Source organism: Pleurodeles waltl, chromosome 7, assembly GCF_031143425.1.
Source record: "Pleurodeles waltl isolate 20211129_DDA chromosome 7, aPleWal1.hap1.20221129, whole genome shotgun sequence".
Lineage (NCBI taxonomy): Eukaryota > Metazoa > Chordata > Amphibia > Caudata > Salamandridae > Pleurodeles > Pleurodeles waltl.
The window spans coordinates 471587543-471607555 of record NC_090446.1 but is presented as its reverse complement, the minus strand read 5'-3'; the positions used below and the strand labels follow the sequence as shown (position 1 = coordinate 471607555).

General features: G+C 46.5%; 1 protein-coding gene across 1 annotated transcript in view; it reads left to right on the top strand.

Moving 5' to 3' along the window:
• The window catches only part of LOC138304211 (polymerase delta-interacting protein 2-like), a 116095-nt gene that overhangs the window by 82281 nt on the left and 13801 nt on the right, over positions 1-20013 (top strand). The gene's annotated exons all lie outside the window — the stretch shown is intronic.

Sequence of the window (20013 nt, the reverse complement as noted above, 5' to 3'; positions counted from 1 at the left end):
CTGGATAGTGTCGGAGAGTTTGGAGACTGCCAGATGAAGACATTTGCAGACAGGAAAACTTTCAGGGGGAGTGGGGTGAAACTAAACGTAGCATGGTGGGGTTATTCCTGTGAAGCTTCTTCTGTTGTGGCTTAGTAAGTAGTTACTGTGCAAAATCCCTGGTGGGTACTTTAGCTTACTACTGTGTCTGAGACCACAATAACTATTTCAGCTGGTTAATCAAGTTGCTCGCTGTATAAACTTGACTTTTGAAGGGTAGTGAGTCTTGCAGTATTCCAGGAGATGTCAGAGAGTTTGTGTGACAAGCAATTGTACTGAAATGCAATGACTTAGTAAGGCATTACAATAGTATACATAACATGTAAGCCCAATAGCCAGGAGCATTCTGTGGGGGTGGTGATTGGGGTGTCTCCTGCAGAGATTATGGACCATCAATTTTACTTCAGACTGTTGTTAACTAAACCAGTAACCGGGGCATAGGTGCCAGATTGAATGGTAGAATGTATGGATTTTGCCTGTAATAAGCCTACCCCCTGTCTTAGATTTCTTGCAGCTTTGGGTGCAAGGCTAGGCAGCTTGATGCCTTTATTCACAAGTGGTTCAGAATCCAGAAAACTAATTCAAAAACCTGCTATCTGAGATTAACAGGGAGCCCATTGTAACAGCCAAAGTCGAAAATGTTGGGAATTGGGGAATTAATCAGTCTTGATGCCAAGTTAATGAGTCTACTCGGTGAGAGGGTGGTAGTCTAGGATCCTGACCATTGTTCCAGGGTAAACGTTTTACAAGTCAACATATGTAGATTAAAGGTGCCAGAATAGACCAGCACCCAAAGTACGTCATCTTGGGACACGCAACCTTAAGGTCCTTCATATTGTAACCAGCTAGTCACGTTTTTCAGTTGGGTGGTGGGGGGGGGACTCACTGGACCAAAAGGACCTCCAGTTGTGACTATAGAACTGGACTATGGAAAAAGGATGTATGGTAAGGGTGGTCACTAGGAGGGGCTTGGGGGGATGGGATGGGGGAGAGTGGCAGGGGTTGTCACTTTCCACTCCGGTTCCAGGTCCAACAGAGTAAATCTGTCTCCATTCAAGCAGCGTTTGCAGCAGCCTCTCGCCCCCACAATAGACCACCAATATCCAACTCACCCAGCTGCCTTTGGCTACCATTGTCACCTCACTGATTGCACCGACTGTAGTAGTCGCATTGAGACATTTGCTTGTTTTTATTTTTTTAGTGGCCTCGAGCAGTATGGAGTGATCTGAAGAATGTTGAGGGCTGGGTCTTTGGTCTATCCTTGTCCCATTGGCTCCTCAAAACTTGAAATGTGGCTGCTACAAGTGCCAATATTGGACATGATAAGAACCTATCAAAGGGCAAAGGGTACGATCAAAGGAGATTGCATCTTGCATTCCACCACTGTTGTGCTGCGGAAGCGTCTGGATGCTCTTGTGTCTCTGAGCTACCAGGAAGTCTCCTATCCTCTCTGGCAACCATCAGCGTTTGCTGTCCCAAGTGAATGAGGAGCTGATCCCTGTGAGCTATTAGTAGTGGCAAAGGCAACAAAAGTGCAAAAAAAAAAGTAACAGACTTGGGAAAGAGGTAAAAATAAAAACCGGGCCAGTGGATGCTTAACTATACTGTCTGAAGGGATTACTTAAAGAACCACTAGAGGCTAGTGAAGCTTAGCAGCAGTTATAGCCTATGTTCCTTCCACTGTGCTTCCATCAGTCTTTCACAAGCTGTGCAGGTACGTGTCGTCGAAACCAAGACTAAAACGAAAGTCAAAAGAGTAGCTGCTGAAGGGTCTGTAAAAAGCTAAGTATAGTTAACAAAGGTCACGCTGATGATGGACAGTGACGCCCAGGATCCACTAAATCGACTCCCCAGGTATGGGCATCTACCAATAACCCAAGCTGAGTTATCAAATGGCCAAGTGCCATCACTTGAAGATAGGATGTACAGAAACCATTTAAATACGTTATTAGCGGTTTTGACCAGTACTGAGTCATTAAACACCCAGGCATAGTTCTGTCTACCAGAACATTACACCCCTGTGGGGAAGGAGCCATTGGCTTGGGACGCAATAGTTATGCCCTGTCCAGTATCAACTGATGTAGTGGCATTTGAGTTCATATCTTTTTCCGACTCAACCAGATTAGCCCCTCTTAACAGGGCACATCTAGTAGATATTTTTTATGCAATATTTTCATTAACACCAAACACTTTGCGAGAAATAAAACACATAACTCAAATCATCATACGGCCCTAATAGCATGCCCAGTGTGATTAGTCCTGAGGTGGCTTATTTCTTTACTGACGTTCCCACCTTATCTTGGACAATGTGCAACAACTCCACATAATGGACATAAAGTTGATGTCTCAAACAATTGTTTAGAAACAAGATCCCGAGCACAGACGTTCCCAAGAACGAATGTCCAATACTAAAAACCAACATTGAACCTCAAATATTTTTTCTAAACCAGGAGAGGCATTCAGTTTGGCAGGGTATATCAAAACTGAGTATAAGAACGTGATCATAATTTGAGGGGAAAATACATAATGGTGGAGCTACGCCCGGTGGTATCTTTTGCCCTGTTTGTCGTGAGGGAAATAACCCTTGGACTTGGTTACCGAAATTCTGACAATGGCACTGCCTCCACAAATCAATTGGTTTAGAAACCTTCATATTCGATGGCATGTGTGGCTGTAGATACACATGCTGTGCATTATCCTGCCATCTAGTGTTGGGCTTGGAATGCTGCAACTTGTTTTTCTTCTAGAAGGCTTTTTGAGTCACTGGATCGAGTGGCTCCCTCTTGGTGCTACTGCGCTTGGGCATAGAGTTCTTTGTTAGGTTACGTTTTCTCTGCTGTCTGGTTCGGACTTTTCTGTTTGCTCGTATTGACTCTCTCCAGTTTGAGATTCTTTTCAGTCTTTACTTTCCATCGACGGTATTGTATTTAGATCACATTTCTCACTCATAATTTACATTGACTCGGATTAAATTTCAAAGTCATACTCCTTGGGGCGGGCCTCGCCCCACCTCAGGCCTATTTCCCAGTGGCACAGAAGAATATGACACCCTAATGAAATGGGGGCCGTTTAGATTTTGTCCTCTGATCTGTGTGTGGCAATTTGGCGTGGCACACTGTTGCATGTGTAACCTCTGCCTTTCTCCAGACCATAACGAGGCGACCTGTGACGCGTTTCGATCGTTTTGGGGGAAGAAAACACTCAGGGACCGAATATCTCGCAGGCTGGAAATGGCACAATCAACACAAGACAACAACCCGGATATTTTCGGAGAGGAGCATGTACAAGAGGAACTGGAGCAACAAGGGATATTCTTGGTCGAAGAAACAGTATCTGACATGTTTCTTATTCACAAATACAGGGGGACATGCTCTCTCCAGTTGTCTCCGCTAACACAATGTAAGGAAATGCCTCCTTTGCATGGTTACCCCCTGACTTTTTGCCTTTGCTGATGCTAAGTTTTGATTGAAAGTGTGCTGGGACCCTGATAACTGTGCCCCAGGCACCAGTGTTTTTTCCCTAAACTGTACCTTTGTTTCCACAATTAGCACAACCCTAGGAACTCAGATAAGTCCCTTGTAACTGGTACCCCGGGTACCAAGGGCTCTGATGCCAGGGAAGGTCTCTAAGGGCTGCAGCATGTCTTATGGCACCCTGGGGACCCCTCACTCAGCACATGCACACTGCCTCACAGCTTGTGTGTGCTGGTGGGGAGAAAAAGACTAAGTCGACATGGCACTCCCCTCAGGGTGCCATGCCAACCTCACACTGCCTGTGGCATAGGTAAGTCACCCCTCTAGCAGGCCTCACAGCCCTAAGGCAGGGTGCACTATACCACAGGTGAGGGCATATGTGCATGAGCACTATGCCCCACCAGTGTCTAAGCAAAACCTTAGACATTGTAAGTGCAGAGTAGCCATAAGAGTATATGGTCTGGGAGTTTCTCAGACACGAACTCCACAGTTCCATAGTGGCTACACTGAAATCTGGGAAGTTTGGTATCAAACTTCTCAGCACAATAAATGCACACTGATACCAGTGTGGAATTTATTTTAAAATGCACCCAGAGGGCATCTTAGAGATGCCCCCTGAATACCAATCCGACTACTAGTGTTAGGCTGGCCAGTTCCTGCCAGCCTGCCACAAACCAGACAAGTTGCTGGCCACATGGGGAGAGTGCCTTTGTCACTCTGTGGCCAAGAACAAAGTCTGTACTGGGTGGAGGTGCTTCTCACCTCCCCCTGCAGGAACTGTAACACCTGGCGGTGAGCCTCAAAGGCTCACCCCTTTTGTTACAGTGCCCCAGGGCATCCCAGCTAGTGGAGATGCCCGCCCCTCTGGCCACTGCCCCCACTTTTGGTGGCAAGGCTGGTGTAGATAATGAGAAAGGCAAGGAGCAGTCCACCCACCAGTCAGGACAGCCCTTAAGGTGTCCTGAGCTGAGGTGACCCCTGCCTTTAGAAATCCTCCATCTTAGTTTTGGAGGATTCCCCCAATAGGATTAGGGATGTGCCCCCCTCCCCTCAGGGAGGAGGCACAATGAGGGTGTAGCCACCCTCCAGGACAGTAGCCATTGGCTACTGCCCTCCCAAACCTAAATACACCCCTAAATTTAGTATTTAGGGGCACCCAAGAACACAGGAAATCTGATTTCCTGCAATCTGAACTACAAAGGACTGCTGACGTACAAGCCTGCAGAGACGACAGACAACTGATTTTGGCCCCAGCCCTACCGCCCTGTCTCCTGAGTTGAAAACCTGCAACCAGCGACGCATCTAACAGGGACCAGCAACCTCTGAAGCCTCAGAGGACTGCCCTGACCCCCAGGACCAAGAAACTCCTGTGAGCAGCGGCTCTGCTCAACAACAGCAACATCTTTGCAACAAAGAAGCAACTTTTAAAGAACTCACTCTTCCCTCCAGAAGCTTGAGACTTCACACACTGCACCCGACGCCCCCAGCTCGAGATCCAGAGAACCAACACCACAGGGAGGACTCCCCGGCGACTGTGACCCCGTGAGTAGCCCGAGACGACCCCCTTAAAGCCCCACAGCAACGCCTGCAGAGAGAATCCAAAGGCTCCACCTGACCACGACTGCCTGTAACAAGGGACCCGACGCCTGGACCAGGCACTGCACCCGCAGCCCCCAGAACCTGAAGGAACCGAACCTCAGTGCAGAAATGACCCCCAGGCGACTCTCTGCCTAGCCCAGGTGGTGGCTATCCTGAGAAGCCCCCCTGTGCCTGCCTGCTCCACTAGAGTGACCCCCCCCGGGTCCCTCCATTGAAGCCTATTCAAAACCCGACGCCTGCTTTGCACACTGCACCTGGCCGCCCCTGTGCCGCTGAGGGTGTGTTTTGTGTGCCCCCCCCTCCTTCTTCCAGTGCTCTACAAAACCACCCTCGTCTGCCCCCCCCGAGGAAGCGGGTACTTACCAGCTGGCAGACTGGAACCGGAGCACCCCTGTCCTCCATAGGCACCTATGTGTTTTGGGCACCTCTTTGACCTCTGCACCTGACCGGCCCTGAGCTGCTGGTGTGGTAACTTTGGGGTTGCCCTGAACCCCACCCACCCACCCCCCAAACGGTGGGCTGCCTATGCCCAGGAACTGAGACTTGTAAGTGTCTTACTTACCTCACAATCTAACCTATACTTACCTCCCCCAGGAACTGTTGTTTTTTGCACTGTCTACTTTTAAAATAGCTTATTGCCATTTTAACAAAGACTATATGATATTGCTTTAATCCAAAGTTCCTAACTTACCTGTGTGAAGTACCTTGCATTTTATGTATTTACTTCAAATCTTGAACTTGTGGTTCTAAAAATAAATTAAGAAAGGATATTTTTCTATCTAAAAACCTATTGGCCTGGAGTAAGTCTTTGAGTGTGTGTTCCTCATTTATTGCCTGTGTGTGTGTACAACAAATGCTTAACACTACCTTCTGATAAGCCTACCGCTTGACCACACTACCACAAAATAGAGCATTAGAATTATCTAAATTTGCCACTATCTTACCTCTAAGGGGAACCCTTGGACTCTGTGCAAACTATTTCTTACTTTGAAATAGTATATACAGAGCCAACTTCCTACACGCAAACAGTCTGGAGGTTGGCTCATCATCAACACATTCATCTTCTGGCAGAATATCTCCCAGGCACAGACAACAACTTTGCAGACCTGCTAAGCAGGACGCATCAATAAGTCCACAAATGGAAACTCCATCCAGTAGTCCTTCGAAAATACTTTCAAAAGTGGGGGAACACCTCTGATAGATCTATTCGCCACAGCAAAAAACGTAAAATGCCAAACCTTTGCATCCAGGTACTCACAACCCCAGTCCAAAGGCAGTGTCCTATAGATCAACTGGTAAGGAATAGTTGCTTATGCTTTTCCACCTCTCCCGTTCATTCCATTCCTGGTGCGGCAAATCAAACACACTTCTCTCAAAATGATCATAGTAGCACCAATATGGGCTTGTCAACCGTGATTTACAACTCTGCTGGATCTCTCTCTAGTACCTCACAAGAAATTCCCCAACAGACCAGATCTCCTCCCATAAAAATTCCAACAAATAAGGCACCCAGATCCCAATTCACTCAACCTTGCAATATGGCTCCTAGAGCCATAGAGTTCGGTTACTTTCAGTTGCCTGCAAAATATATGGATATTTTGAAACAGGCACGTAGACCAACAACTAGAGCCTCCTATGCTACTAAATGGAAATGGTTTGTCTGTTATGCTCAATCTAAACACATTGATCCACTAGCACCATCAGTGCAATACATTCTTTATTTGCTTCACCTGCAAAAAGAAAATCTTGCTTATACATCAATTCAGCTACACATAGATGCTATTGCAGCATATTTACAAAACAGACAACATAATATAGTATTAAAAATAACAGTCATTAAAGCTTTCATGGAAGTCCTTAAAAGAGTAATCCCACCCAGGCTACCCCCAATGCCTGTTTTGAATTGTAATGTTGTACTCACTAGGCTCATGAGTCCTCCAATTGAGCCTCTTCACTGATGTCCTATACAATTCCTTTCTTACAAAGTGGCTTTCTTAGTTGCTATCACATCTACAAGACGTGTTAGTGAGCTACACGCCTTAACATTGGAGGAGACTTTCTCTCAGATACATAAAGATACTTGCCCTGCGTACAAACCCTAAATTTCTACCAAAAGCGATATCAAAGTTCCACATTGATCTATCTATTGAGTTACAGGTTTTCTTTCCACAACCGAACTCTGTGGCAGAAAGAGCACTCCACACATTGGATGTTAAAAGTGCTCTCATGTATTATTATATTGACAGATCTAAACAGTTCAGGAAATCTAAGCAGCTTTTTGTGGCTTTTTCAGCACCACATAAAGTAAATTCTATTACAAAAAATAGCATAACTAGATGGTTAGTAAAGTGTATACAAATATGTTACGCCAAAGCAAAAAGACAATTAACAGTTATTCCTAAAGCACATTCCACACGGAAAAAAAAGGCGCCACAATGGCATTCTTAGGGAATTTTCTCTTATCTGACATTTACAAAGCAGCTACTTGGGCTACGCCACACGCATTTACAAAACATTACTGTGTAAATGTTCAATCTAGTCAGCAAGCCAATGTAGGACAGGCTGTCCTAAAAACACTTTTTGAAACAACTGCAACTCCCACAGGCTAGCCACCGCATTTGTTTGGGGGGGGGGGGCTGCTTTACACTCTTTGCACAGCATGTGTATCTACAGACACGCATGCCATTGAATGGCAATTGTTACTTACCAGTAAACATCTATTTTTGGCATGTAGTGCTGTAGATTCACATGCACCTTTCCTCCTCCATGGAAGCCTGTGTCCATTTCAGTTAGTTTCTATTTGTGTATAGTTGTACGTATTTCATTTTACTCACATAGACATTCTCTTTTCTATACTTCTCCATACTCTATCTTTTACCCGCCTGCGGCAAAACAATATAACAAAGAACTCAATGTGCAGTAGCACAGAGAAGGAAGAGCCAATCGATCCCTTGACTCGAAAACCCTTGTTGAAGAAAAACAAGTTGCAGCACCCGAGCCCAACACTAGATGGTAGGATAATGCACAGCATGTGAATCTACCGCACTACATGCCACAAACAGATGTTTACTGGTAAGTAACATTTTCCTTTCACGCACTTGACACCCCATCCTTTGGATCTGCTAACTCTATGGTCATCGGTGGGGGGCATGGCCTGGTAAGATGGCTGACTACCAGCACCTTGCCAGAGCTCCTGCCTGATCATCATTATCATACAAAATCCTTTGTATTCCCTGGACCTGGAAGGCCCTAGGTGATGTGCCCTGTTGTGGTTGATTGCCCCCCACCCCACACGGGTTCAATCGCCCACACCCGATTTGTTTTTCTCTTTCCCAACACGGAGCAGAGTGAGAGAGCTGACGATGGAGTGGTGTAACCGGGCTCTGACTGGAGGCCATGGCAAGACCGGTTGGAGCTTTCGGTAATTGTAGGACTCCGATTGGGGCTGTGAAAAGAGGCGAGGACGTCGCTGGTGATGAGGCATGCAGAACCGTTGCTGAAGGGCCCAGGGCATTGCAAGGAAGCAGACTGATCCATGTGCCATATGGTGACCCGGGAGTCGTGGAGGCTCCGAAGGAGCCCGGACGAGGTGGTGGACAGGGTTGAGTTGTCTGCTCTCCTCTAGTGAGATCCTGCTGAGCCTGGCCCATCCTGAGTCGGGTGGACTGGCAGCAATGGGGGTGGCACCTCCAGGGGTCTAGCGGGTGGCCGCCTACAAATACTGCCTGGGACCTGCTGTGGAGTGGCTGGGCCGCCTGGAGCGTACCGGTGGTGGACCTGAGGAGCCCTGGAGAGTGGGTCGAAGACCTGCAGGCTCTGTCCTCAAGTTAGTGAACACCCTCACAGTGAGTCCGGGGGTCGATAAAGTGGCTCTATCTAGAGGACACAGTAAATCTACCCACTTATGCCAGCACGGTTTCTATGGTCTGCTCAGGTTCCACGATTAATTGGTAACGATCCATAGACTCCCCAGACACTGTTAATTAGTGGGCATTAGACTCTCGTCCTCACAACCTGACTTTCCCGTAGAATCGCAGATGCATTTGGGGGAGGGAAGAAGGGGTTGGGTGATGGTTTGTTTGGCTCGCTTTTTGCCTCAGTGAGAACTCACCATTGTACGACTGATAGCCCGTGAGGCGCCCGACTTCAAGCCATTCCTATACTGCAATGAAGGGGCCCATTTAGACTGGACACACAGAAGGAGCCCAGTGGTATCGGAGATCTGGGGATTCATTGAATACGCCTTGGGATTTTATTTGCTACTTATGCCGCCATGGGCAAGAAGAAAACTGTAAAAGGAGCCCAGTCAAATACAATAAAACATTATACAGTCCCTGGCGTGCAGCAAAATGACCACGAGCCTGGCTCACCCCCTGATCGGCAGACACTTAGCCAGGACACAGCCGCCTTACTGGAGGCAATCAAAGGGACTATGACCATAAATATAAACCACTTGCGGTTGGATCTCCGGGTGGTGGTGGTGGAGAGAGTCACGACCACTGAATGTAAAATTGCAACCCTACACACTACTGTGCGGGAGCTACAATCGGAAGTCGCAGATCTGTGGGACGGTGCCACTCAGATGGCTGGTGGCCTAGAGGATGCAGAGGGCCGCTCGCGCCGTAACAATCTCTAGCTGCTGGGATTCCCTGAGAGGGCAGAGGGTCCCTCAGTAGAGATCTTCCTGGAGGAATGGATCACTTCAGCACTGCAACCTATCGGTCTCAAAGTTTTTTTTTTTTTTTTTGTGGTTGAACAGGCCCACAGAGCGTTTGGTCTGGCACCTTGGCCACGGCCCCCAACCCCCCTCCTCGAGCGATAATTGACAGACTATTTAATTACAGGTACAGAGACCTTATCCTTCAAAATGTTCGGACTCGTCGTTCTCCTAATTATGAAGGTACCCCTAGCCACATATTTCCAGACTATATTAGGAGGGTGCAAGAACTGAGGAGAGGCTTTCTCCCAACCAAACAGAGGATGGGAGCGCACAATATTAAGTACAGTCTCCTCTTCCAGGCAAGCCTCAGAGTTCAATATAACAATAAGGTGCAGTTCTATGAGACACCCCAGGCTGCATCAGATTGGATGGACTCCTTGGGGCTGAATCAGGGACCATCCCCCTTGGAATGACGAGAATTATGATGCAGAGGCCTGAGAAGATCTACCCATCCCAGGAGGAGGCCTCCGTAGAGAATGGAGTTGGTTCAACATAACTCAATCCACAGGATCATGGTTGCTAACGACAGAACGCTCCAGAGAGAGCAGGACTCGCTGGCAACACAGAATCTCCACACTTCACTAAGCCAGAGGAGAGACTCCTGGGCTGGGGACTCGCCGATGGAATGACAGTCCCGTGGTTGCAACCATAAGCTGTAGATGGGGAGAGACGCGTCTGACTATGGAGTCTCAGGGAGACACAAAAGAGGTCTGCCAGCTGGAGGCAATACGGAACACGATCACCGAATGGGAATGGATATAGAGGGGCCCCCCAGACAGCATCATTATTTGTCGACGACACCTTTTGGGAGCCTACATGACTGGGCTGGCACAATCTGAGATCTGGGTGACCCTTACTGAGCTCTTGTTGTGCTTCTGACAAGAGGCGATCTGGATCTTAGTCAGATTCCTCACACACCTTAGAATTTTGGAGTATAATATTAGATTAGTTTTTTGGGTTTCTCAGTGGGGGTGTGTGGAGATTTTGGGGTGGGGTTAATTAACCTCTTGATAGTGGGTTAAGCAGGAGGGATCAGGTACTACTGCCTGTGGGATGGGGGAGTTTGGGTTGAGGGATTTACGATTGACACAACGTCTTGCATTGTTCTGTTTGAGTTTATATGTTCTTATTGCCTATGCAGTCAGCTGTTACATTATGGCCCACACACTACAGGGGGTTTGCTTCTGAGGGGGCATGCAGTGGAGTCGACTGAATCCTACTTTTCCCACCCAAGGGTAAACATACCTACTACACCAATTACCAATGACACCTACAGGGACCAAATACGAAATACTCACTTAGAATGTGAGAGGTCTCAATAATCTGCAAAAAAAGGAAAAGTATTTGCCTATCTCCACCGGTATGGGATGACCCTTGCCCTCTTACAGGAAACATGTTTGTGGGGGGATTGTATTAGACATCTCCAGCAGAGGTGGAGGGAGCAAGTATTTGCAACATCCTATTCAGGCTACGCAAGGGGGAAGTTTGATTTGGGTCACCCCAGATATCCCCTTTAGACCAACAAGGGTAACTTGTGATGACATGGGACGTTTTGGTGTCCTAGAGGGGACCTTGGAACCACATGATATAAGTATTATCAATGATTACAGTCCAACTATCGATGATGGTGGTTTCATGTGATCAGTATTAGAGGCAGTGCAGATTCCACAGAGCTTATCATCGCGGGTGACATTAATTGCACCTTGAATGGTCGCATGGACAGACACCCACCAAAGGCTAATACTAAACCTAGAGCTACGGCCGCCGTACAAAACGTTACATACTCTAGACTTGACTGATGTTTGAGGACATTATCACCCGTATACCTGCACCAATACCTGCTATAGGCCCGCTACGAGCACCCATAGTAGATAAGATTACCTTTTTTATATCTGCAGCGACCGTCCGTAATATAGACCACATTTAATACCTTGCCCGGTATCTTTCTGATCACTCACCATTGTTAACTACCTACTCCCTATGTAGACAACCCTCGGGGTCCCCCCTGGAGACTCTCAGCTGACACCCTTGTCACGTAGGCTCTCATTATCCTTATGAGGCTACTAGATGCAGGTGGCAGAATCACCTGAATTATGGGGAACTGAGTCCAATCCCACACCATGTGACAGCTGTCGGCCTGATCAAGGTTTTCTGGCTAACTAGCAGCACCTCATCTCTGCAGGGATGATTGTGCAAACTGGGTGCATGACAGAAATGACTCTTCAGGGGGATCATGGTCGATAAGATTGCATCCTTTTCTCTCAGTTACATTAGTCTCACATATGCAGAGACAAGCAGAGGCAGAGAATGGTCCAATAAGGTTTATTGAATTAACTGCATCTTAGATAAAATGGCATGAATTGCAATAACTAGGATGATAAAACACGCTAGAAGCAAAATGGTGAAAAGAAGAGTGAAACACAAGAACAGTCCCACCATACTGTCACTATGCGTAGTATGTGTGGTTCCTGCCTAAGCTATATTGAAGCACTGCGTGATAAGCCCTAATCCGCCCTTCAGGTTTACCCGCTGGAAAGACATCATCCTCCACACCTGAGTAAGGAAGCCTGTTGCCTAGAAAGACACCATCCCCATGTAGGCCAGGGATCCAGTAGTCTAAGCAAACCTCTGTAGCAAAGACAATCAGCATGAAGTCATGGTCATCTGGAATCTCCCTCTAACCTGTATGGAACAGAGAAGTGTTTTTATAATAAAACAACTGATGTTCTGAGAATATGTCCCGACATAAGGATATGTGTGTTTCTGTGAATGTTGGAAACACAGTGTACCACTTTGCCGGCAACTCTATCTGGCTGCAGCCTTGAGGAAACCACACAGTGAAAAGAATGTCTTTCTAGAAACGTAATGCTTTCTTAGGCAAAAAAACAACTAGATAAAGAAAATAAAACAGCACTGCAAATGCGCCCTATGCTAGAAAAATAAAATGAAGCTGAATAAAATGTAACTGGGCTAAAGTACACAACAGCAGGCCTAGTTGCTAAAACAATATTTCTAAAAACATGGCTAAAATAGCTATACATCATCCTTGACTGATCCTGTGTTCTGTGATACTGTACTATGGTCTCTAACGCAATACATAACAGAGAATTGGGAGACTGCTGGAAGCAGCACGGTCTAATGGAACGCTATGAAGGTGGTACTTCGGGTTGTCGGTATGCTCAGCAACAGGGGTACAGCATCTATTCGAGGACAAATTAATGTCTGGTTAAGCAGAATTAAACAAGGTGCTCCCCATGGACCCTTCCACCTGGCAGGACTGGGACCACCTAAAAAGACAGCTATACGATTTGTGGGTTAGACTTGAGAAACATGACAATGTCACAGCTAGGAGAAGGTGGTATCTAAACGGAGACCAGACCGACCGGCTGTTAGCCAGATTAATTCGGCCAGAAACGGCCCTACAGCCGGTCCTTGTGATTCGGGACCAAGGTGGTCAAGAAGTAGACCAGCAGGCCATAAATAAGGTTTTTTCAGACCACCTTCGTATAGTCTACGCTCCCTCTCCCAGGTGTGGGGATATGATGGTGCTTACCAGCTACTTGGCGGAGTGGCCTCTGTCGGCAGTCCCCACTAAAGTTAGCAAATTATTTGAACCTCTGATTACTAAATCTGAATTGACAGAAGCAACAAATGATCTGAAAACGGCCAGAGCACCAGGAGATGATGGCTTTCCATCTGAATTTTATAAAACTTTTTCTACCGTTTTGACAGATTATTTGTGGTCTTTTGGGAGGAGTATGAAACCCATCAACTTCCACGTTCCATGACAGAGGCCCTAATTGCACTCATACCAAAACTAGGGAAAGATCACCTGGATGCTAGTTTGTACAGGACCATATCTATGTTAAATATAGATGTTAAACTTCTTAGTGGTGTCTTGGCTGCCCTATTACGTCCATACTTGCTGGGACTGATCATGATGATCAGTCTGGCTTTATTCCCCATAAGAACACCCTGGGCAACATTCGCCCACCGCACATGTGTTGCATGCTCTGATGCTACAGGAAGACAACTATGCCCTGGCCTTCCTGGACATAGAACTAGCCTTTGACTCCCTTGACTGGGATTATGTCTGGTCGGTAATGACTAGAATGGGTTTAGGACACTGCTTCATTCGATAGATTAAACTGTTATAGATCCGGCCTATGGCTCGAGTGTGTATGGCACGTTGTGTGTCAGCAGACATTGATCTGCAGAGGGGAACTCTGCAGGGATGCCCCCGTCCCCATTAATATTTGCCATTGCTACTAAGCCACTGGTGTGCAGAATACGTCCGGTTATGAAGGGATGGGGCATTCCAGTGGGTGCTTTGGAACACATAGGGCCTGATTCTAACTTTGGAGGACGGTGTTAAACCGTCCCAAAAGTGGCGGATATACCACCTACCGCATTACGAGTCCATTATATCCTATGGAACTCGTAATACGGTAGGTGGTATATCCGCCACTTTTGGGACGGTTTAACACCGTCCTCCAAAGTTAGAATCAGGCCCATAGTATCTTTATATAGCAATGATACCCTGGTCTATTTACAATGCCCCAATATATCGGTCCCGATTTTGTTGAAGCCCCGGGAGGAGTTTTGGGAATTTTCTGGGCTGAGGGGAACCCACTAAAAATCATTATTAGTTCCGCTGGGACAGTTTCAGGTCTGGCCTACGGAAATGCTGCCCGGAGTGGGCCTGCCTTGGAAGGTTGACAACGTTAAATAACTGGGGGTATATATCACGCAAACTGAACAACAGTTCTGTGATCACAGTATGGTACAAGTGATGGTGGGGCTGAAGTCCTCTATCAGGTTTTGGAATACTTTGAAGTTGTCTCTGTTGGGTAAAATCACTCTTATAAAAATAGTGGGGGCTACCACGCTGCTTATGTCATGCAAGGTACATTCTACAAGCTCCCTAAGGAGGTGTTCTGTGACCTAGACAAGCTTCTACTTGAACCCCTGTGGCAAGGCAAGAGATGCCAGCTTAGCCTCGATACACTTAAGCAGAAATGGGACAAGGGTGGATTAGAGGTCCCTGACTTAGAACTGTGTTACTATGCTGCCCAGCTACAACATGCGGTCCACTGGCTAGATAGGGAACCATATTGGGAAAGGGGCCTATAGGCTAGTTTACATGATGGACACACATTGAGTGAGCTCTTGATGAAGGGCACACAACTGCCCCAAGAGTTCCTGCATCTAATATGCCTGATAGGCACTATTTGGGAGAGAGCAGTAACCAGAGCCCTAAAAAGAGTGCCATATGCTCCTGACTTGGACATCTGCTCAGTTCACCACTTTCATCTCATGGCTCAAATAATAGGGGTCAAGAAATGTCAGGAGGTTGGGTGTTTAATGTTCTCGACCTTTTGCTGGAAAGGGTGCTTTATTACTCTACAGAAGACCCAGGATATCTTTCAGTTAATCACTGCCCAATTTTTACAATATGCTAAAATAGCAGCCACAATGCTGCAGGCACTCCGTGCTGATAAACCACCTAAACAATTGTGTACTGAAGAAGCCTGGCCACACCATAGCAATGAACCTGTTACATCCTGGGAGTGGTCCCGATTCATAGGGGTCTGCTCACGCATTAAACAAATACAGTACAATATCATACACTGAACATATCTTGCGCTTCAATGCATCTACCTTACTAGACCGAACCACTGTCCTAAATGTTGAACACCAGTAGCAGATTTGTTACACATGATGTGGTACTGTCTGGACGTGAGGGCATTCTGGAGATCCCTACTGGATGCCCTAAAATGGGGGTGATGGGCTTGGATATCCCATTTACTATCAGGAGTTGCTTGTTGGGGCTACTTCCTGAGAACTCTAACAAAACACTTAGTAGGAGGGATAAAATTTTAGGCCTTATAGTGGCTAAAGGATGTATAGCTATTCACTGGATGGGGAGGTTCTGATGACATGGGTGACTATGACGCAAGCCTTAATGGGGGGTGTATGCCCCCCCACAGCCAGAGTGGTAACTCTCCCAACCTGAATGAATGGGGCCCACTTGGCTCGGTTTCTTTGGGTATCAATGCAGCTAGACTTCAGAGTTGACCAAAGAGCTGAACCATAATTCAGCCTAAAGCATGATGCATATAAGATCGACCAAAAAGGCAAACCAAGTTCAAATAGTGGAAACTGGGAATGTCTGCAGTGCTCCCGACCGAATCCAAAAGATGACCAACTAGAAACCGTTGATTAAAACAATCCACTGATAACCCTCTTGCCAAAAATGTGATGAAAGTATGTAGTAACACAATGTGGTCTCCCCACCCACCCACAAAGTAATCTGGGAAGATCATACTGAATCCTAGGGGGCATGTCTTGGATTTAAAGTTGTCCGCCATCTGGAAAGTGATCATGTTCTCTTAATCTCTGCATACAAAATACATTTTAAGGCTTTCCTTAATGTTGTATATATCCCAGAAAACATACCAGCTAATAACAGAAGTGTTATGAAATAGAATTTGGAAAGGTTTCTAAAGGAAATCACCCTATTGATGAATACCCTGATAGATCAATTGACTGATATATGCACTCCTGAAATAAAAGCCTGAAATCATTATGGATATTTACAATGCAATAATGAAAGAACTCTCCAAGTTTTGGTCATCCCCTGTGTGAGTAAGAACTAGGGGACTGAAGGAACCAATAGCTGGTTTGCTAACGCTTGTAGAAGGAGAGCACTACTGCTATTGAACATGCAGATTATGCGTACCATTTAAAGAAGAGCACTTTAAAGCCATATGGTGGGAGTACAAAGCTCTCCTTGGGGAAAAGAAGCAAGCATATCAGCAAGCCCACTGGCAGGATCTGAAAAAGGCAACTGCAGTCAAAATAGTTAAAAGATTTTGGGGTTTCATTTCAAGAGTTTTGGAGGGGGAGTGAATAACCAAGAACACTGTATTATCGCTAATGCACAAGTCGAGTATTTCAGGAATTTGTATGGTATGGGAACCCTTAGAGGTGAATTGACTCATTACTAGGCACCTGGAGACATTAGAAGCATCTTCAGCAGAGCATCAAATGTTCCTTCTCCTTGAAACAGGGAGAGCAGTAACTTCCCAGAAGCTCAACAAAGCGCCAGGACCAGTCTTGGTGCCTGTAGATATGTTCTGAGCTGAATCAAAGCTGCTGTCCGAGGTTCTGACGAAAGTTTTTAACTTTGTGTTAACCACCAATTCCATCCCACACTTCTGGTGATCCGCAGTATTAATACCCTTGCAAAAGAAGCTAATGCCAAGCGGCTATAGGCCAATATCTCTCTTAGATGGCTTGGGGAACATTTTTGGACGCGCTTTGCTAAATAGGCTGCTGGCATGGGTCACCAAAGTCTATTCTTTTCATCATTGTTTGCACCCAGTAATAATGAAAAATGTCCTAGCTAACGTAACAGAGAATTTCAGTTCTATTAAGGATACAGAGACAAGGATTATGCTTTACTTCCTTCGCTTTTTATTAACCGCAACCATTTTACAACATATATAAACTACCATTCCCATGAACCTCTGGGAGAGAAACAAAAGTCCAATAAACTATAGATAAAAAGGGCCCTTCAGCCCCAAACCAGGAACTCACAGCCTCTAACATAGTCCTTCACTTCTTTTTCCACGTCCTCTTTTGTTGCATGAGTCGTAGTGATGCTCTGGAATCATGCCTCCTGTTTGCCCGACTCCATCCCTAGTAAAAAGAGAGGAATTAACCAGAGGCCTCGCAAAGAATAAAGCCTGCACAGGAAGCAACAAATCATGAAACAAACCATCAATTTACATTGGCATTCAAGTACAGTGAATCTGTTTTAGTGTAAAACACTATACTTACTAGTCACAGGGAGGGTCACCCGGTTCAGAATCCACTGGGTGGGATAATTCTTGTCTCTGTGTCTTTAATAGAAGTGAAAATTTCTGTTATGATAGCTAGGAAAATGTTAATTCTATGTCCGGACCAGAGACAAGGATTATGCTAGTTCAAAGCGTGCTCACTGTCGGGTGAGCCATATCCAACACTGGCTTGAAATAAAACCTTAAAGTCTGAAGGCCAGTGTGCCGCATTCATGATATCTTCCAGATGAGCACCCAGACTGAAAGCCTTCCAGGCTTTGTCCCTGGGCAGAATGCACTCCTAAGAGCTTCAAGTCGATTCCAGCTTCCTGCATCAACCACGTCACCTAATGAGCTTTGGTGGAAGATGAGACCACTCTGTGCAGTTGTCGAAGCGCAATAAGAAGCTGACCTTCCCTGGGTGGGCAAAACTCCACAGACATTTTCTCGTATGATTTGAGTCATTGCACAACGCACAGTTTTGGGAAATCAGGAAAAGCTGGGTAAGAAATAACCCTTCATAGTACATTTTGTCTGTCTACTTCCAGTAAAGGACACCCCTGATGGTGAAAAGTCCTACCAGTGATATCCAAGGCTTGTACATCAGAAACCCGACTACAGGATACCAGAGCATAGCTGGCTTCACTGAAAGCTCCTTTGGAAACAAAAACCTGTTGGGTTGCCAGGACAAGAAAAAGTTAAGCACCCGATTGATACCCCAGTGTGCATTGTGATTCTGGAGGGAGAGACTATTGGATCCCCCAAAGAAGTCGAGACGAAAAAGATGTTCTCCTATCGGGGAGCCCTTCATTGGGATGTGTGCTGCTGATATGGCTGAACGAAAGGTATTGATAGTACGTTATGCTAGGACTTCTTTCATCAGACTAGCCAGCAAATTTAGAACTGTTACTATGTCTGCTACTACCGGATCAAAAACCCGGTCGCACTCGCCAACGGGTCCATGGCACGCAAGCCGATCAGTACTGTTTAACTGTGCTACTAGCCCAGGCTCTGGACAGGAGTTCCTCAGCCTTTCTCGAAAGGCCCGAGGCTGACCGTCATTCCCTGTAATGTGCCACACCATCAGAGATAGGGACCCTTCCATGACTATCTGATCAGGACTGAGAAGTAGGGATGGAAAGGGAAGGCGTGTCGGATTGGAAAATCCCAGGAAAGTTTCAGAAGAACTGGAGACTTCCAAATGGGGAGTGATCATCATCACTACCGCCTGCTGCTGCTGTCTGATCTGGGCTGAGGCCCCAGTGATCATTGCAAATGGGGGAAAGGCATAACTTATCTCGTGGCCCCAATCCTGGAGAAACGCATCCGTGGCTACAGCCTGCGGGTCCCACCTAAACTGAAATATCTGGGCAGTTGATGATCCAGCCTGGACGCACACAGGTTCGAGACTGGACCCCATTTGTTCTGGATTGTGGTGAAGACCTTTGGATGGAGTTTCCATAGACTGGAACCCCGAAAATGATGCAAATGCCAGGCCACCCCATGGTTCACTTGACTGGGGAGATATCCGGACATAACCAAAATCTGATGATCCAGACCGTATTGCCAGAAGCTGGTTGCCAAATCAGATAGGGTCTTGGATCGGGTGCCCCTTAAGTGGTTGAAATATCAGGCCGCCAATATATTGTCCATCTTCAGGAGTACACATGATTGGATTCTGTCCGGGGTCCAACACCGGACCACAAGCGACCCTGTGAGAAGTTTCAAACTGTTGATATGTAATATCCGTTGTTGAGGAGACCACAAACCTCCTGTAGAAAAAACTTCACACCTGGTGCCCCATCCTACCTGCTAGCGTTGAGTAAATTGACTAGATCTGGAGCTGAACCGAAATTTGCTCTCCCATTCCAGGTGTCCAGATAGGAAAGCCACCAGCTTATCTCCTCTTATGCCTCTTCTGAAAAGGTGACCATTTGAGAGTAAGTGAGGCCTTTGTGTAAGTGGGTCGTATTCAAATGCTGCAGGGCCCGATAATGAAGAGGGTCTGGCAAGATCACATGAATGGAAGACAAGAGGAGACCCACCAGGCGGGCAATTTGCTGTAGCGATACGTGCTACCTAGCCAGCATCGTCCTCAACTTGTGATGGATCTTCGTCGCCTACTGAGATGGAAGACTCAATGTGGCCTGGGTTGAGTGTATCACAACACCCAGAAAAGTTCCTTCTGAGAGGGAATCAACAGTGACTTCTCACTTATGACAAAGTTGAGGTACTGCAGAAGGGTGACCACCATCTGTAACTGGACTTGGCACTGGGCTAGAAGGAGCATGTTGCCTAGATAGATATGATGCACCCCCTGCGCCCGTGGTGCTCCACA